A 4,027-nucleotide genomic window follows, 5' to 3' on the forward strand; every position below is an offset into this window, starting at 1 on the left:
GGATGAAACAAAAGGCAGAGTCCAATAACTTCATACATATAAATATATATATATATATATATATATATATATATATATACATACATACATTCACACAGACTTACAGATAGACATATACACATTCTCACAAATTCACACACACACACTCACACACACACACACACACTGAGTGAATTAAACAAAAAGCAGAGTCCAATAACTTCATGCATATGAATATATACATACATGCATATATACATACATATATGCATCCAGATGTATACACATTCACACATAGAATGGCTAGAGCAAAGCTCTAGCAAGCAGGCTCCAAGCATTTCATACATTCACATGCATACATCTATACATACAACTGATAGATGGAGCAAGCTCCAACACACCCCCAGACAAGCCTCACATACATTCACATACATGCACATACATACACATAGTGGATGGATGGAAGGAAAAATGTTCACACTTTATTCTTTCTTCCATAGTTCATATATCCCAGCAAAATCTTTCAAGCAATATAAAACTACAATTTGATTACATTTTAGTTTTCTCTTAGTAAATGATTATTAAAAGAAAAACTGTGTGCCCCAATACCTTTACAAGAAATAACATTACATAGTACAGTAAAGAAAACAAATTACTCCCAAAAAAACCACATACATTCAAAACTAAGCAACTTGCTATAGATTAACAAAGTATAAGCAAGCAAGGTAGTTTTCTCAGCCAGTTTTTGTTATTGCCAGGCAGCAATTTTGGTTAAAAGAAAGGAGTAATTATTTTATTATTTATCTTTAAAGATTAAAATAATCTTACAAGAATCTTAAGAGAATTACAAATGTAAACTTTTATATAAAAACCAGTCATATCTACCTTAAATCCTCAGAATAGGTATCTACTCATCAGTAATTCTTAATAAATCATATCAGGAAGCTGAGGGCAAAGTGGGTATAAGAAATCAGTCGTCACTGCCCAGCCTCAGTGAGAGTCACGTCAGCCAGCGCTGCCATTGTTCTTGTCCCCTGACCATAAAAGGTCCCTAGCTTAACAATTAATTAAGAGTGTCTTTCTAAACATCAAATTGTTCCCTAAGATTTTCTGCATCAGAGCCAGTAATAAAAACATCTCAGCCTAGCTCCATTAACAATTTTATTTTTCCAAATGTTTTCTAAGGGTGAGGGTGGTCATTGCTGACTATCTGTCTCTACGTTCTTCTCTAGGGTGGTGATTAAATCATTAATGTGCTCCAGCAGCAATGCCTAAAAGAGATCAAGTGTTAGTACTGTGAATGCCATAAATACTGCCCAGTGAGGGACTGGAACCTCCTTAGAGTTTTCATATAATTTTTAGATTAAGAAGGATGTGAAGGCAGCAAGCAGAGCAGAACTCTATAACAGTTCTCAGGACATGTGGTCCTTGGGGCCGTGCCATACAGATGCCATGCCACACCAAAGCCATGCCACACCAAGGCTCACCCGTGTGACTGTGATAACCAGTGGACAGCCTTCCATGAGTTCTAAAGCAATTTGTTAGTCTACTGGATTTGTTTGGTACTGAGTCAAAAAGAAAGCGCATGCAGTGATAGACTATTACCACCTTGCCATTGACCATGAGAGATGTATTTACACTACAGAATTTGGGAACAACTCAAGTTCAAAGAAAGAAAGGAATGGAGGGAGAGGGAGATAAAAGGGAAGGAGAAAGGGAGGCAGAGGGAGGGAGAAAAGGAGGGAGGGAGCCCAGAATTCTTTCCAGAACCATGCTAATTCTTCCCATATGTTTCTGCCTCTCGTTTTAGCATTTTTGCGTTGAGAAAATCTCTCTATGTATCATGCAACTCCCTGTACAGAGCAGACTAGCCTCAAACCCAGAGATCAGCCTGCCTCTGCTTCACTTCCGCTCTTAAAAGACAGTCCAAGCCAGAACAAGATTCCTCTCACCACAGAGGAGGAAACTGAGGTGCAGAGAGATAGTGTCACTTGTCTCAGGAAAGAATCGGGCTAAGGCCACAGAGAGGATGAAGTGTGAGCCAACTTGATTTTTAAATACCAGAAATACTTGAGGGTCAAAAGTGGTCTTGCCTGCCTGTTTTTCAGACAGATGAATCCAGAAGAGAGGAGGCATCTGGCAAAGATCATGTAGCTTGACGATGGAAAAGTCAACACCCAGAGACACCACTTGCCTCCAGAGTAAAGCGTGAGTGAGTGACCTAAGTACATAGTGTGCTTAATTATCTAAGTTCACGGTAATGGCTGTACATGAACTCTGACCAAATCGTCTCTGGCTACTGAGAGCTGGTCCCACTCCACCATGGCCATGGGGCTGCCAGCCCAAAGGTCAGCATGAGGAATCAGGAGTTCACAGAAACTAAAGCAACAATCACAGAGCATTTATGGTTCTGACCTAGGTCCTCTGCGTATATTATGATCGTGTAAGGTGGTGTTCTGTGGGACTCCTAACAATGGGAACAGGAGCGGACTCTTTTGCCTGCTTTTAGGACCCTTTTCTTCCTACTGGGTTGCCTCATCCAGCCTTGATATGATATTAGGGTCTGTGCCTAATCTTAATGTAACTCGTTATGCCATGTTTGGTGGCTATCCCTGGGGAGGCCTGCTCTTTTCTGAAGGGAAGCATGGATCTGAGGAGGTTTTCTGAGGAGGAGTGGATCTGGGGGAGAGGGGAGATGGGGGTGGGGAGACTGAGAGGAGATGGGACTGGGACTCTGTGGTCAGGATGTAATATATTCGAGAAGAATAAATGAGTAAATAAATAAATTTATTTTTTAAAGTAAATTAAGAATAGATGATTTAAGGGTCTCATTGATCGGGCGCTTTGAGACTACAGAGCCAACCCGGGAATGGTGAGAGTCCCTGAACTCCCACAACATCATTCCTTCCTTTTCTAACGCAGTCTACCCTCTTACCTGTGCCTTTGCTTTCTGAGAGTTTAGTTACTCATGCTCAACTGTGGTATGAATTTTACAATGGAAAATTCTGGAAATAACCAACTGCCTTAGCTATTGTTGTACTGCTTTGAAAGGTTCTATTGCTTTGCATGATGATGGCAACTCTTATAAAAGAAAGCATTTAACTGGAGGCTTGCTTACAGTTTCAGAGGGTAAGTGCATTACCATCATGGCAGGGAGCATGCAGGTAGGCAAGGTGCTGGGGTAGTAGCTGAGAGGTTTACATTTTGATCTACAGACAGCAGGCAGAGAGCGAGAGAGGGGCAGAGAGAGACAGAGACAGAGACAGAGACAGAGACAGAGACAGATAGAGACAGAGACAGAAAGACAGAGAGAGACAGGGAAAGTGGGAGAGAAGCAAAGACAGAGGGAGACAGAGAGACACACCTCCTCCAACAAGTACATTTCTATGGCCTTACCTCCTAATCCTTCCCAATCAACTGGGGACGAAGCCTGCAAATTAATGAGTCTATGGGGACCCTTCTCATTCAAACCATCACACCAATTTATAAATCTTCAATTATGGATTGTTCTAAGCAGTATAATAAAATCTTGTGACATCTGACCCCATTGTGTTCTGTTCTTCTTGGGATTTGGATAATTCCAATGTATCAGTTCCTTTGTCCAAATGTATCTATTTCTTTGTCCAGTGTATCCATTCCCTTGTTCACTATATATGCTAATCAACTATTAGTCATTTGATAGCCATCATGGTTATCAAACTGTGTTTAAATCATCCTTGTTTTTAATCATACCCCCATGTGGGAACTAAAGGGGGCTTCAGGGGAAGGAGGGGGAAGGAAGGATAGCCCATGTCCGACCAGAGTTCCTCCTATGCTCTGGGCAGGCAGACGCAGGAGGGCTGCCAGACACTTTCCACTCGGCCCCGGATGGGCATCTAAGTCACTGACCCCACTCGACGGAGGGTGGACAAGGGTAAGCCCCTGAAACCAGGGGACCCCAGGGTGACACCCTGTAGCCCCAGGGTTATGGGAGGGAAGGCTGAGGGAGAGAGGTTCCCACGCAGGCAAGAGTAAGCGCAGATGAACAGAGACAGTCTATGGTTTTAGA

This window comes from Mus pahari, chromosome 6 (assembly GCF_900095145.1).
Source record: "Mus pahari chromosome 6, PAHARI_EIJ_v1.1, whole genome shotgun sequence".
NCBI lineage: Eukaryota > Metazoa > Chordata > Mammalia > Rodentia > Muridae > Mus > Mus pahari.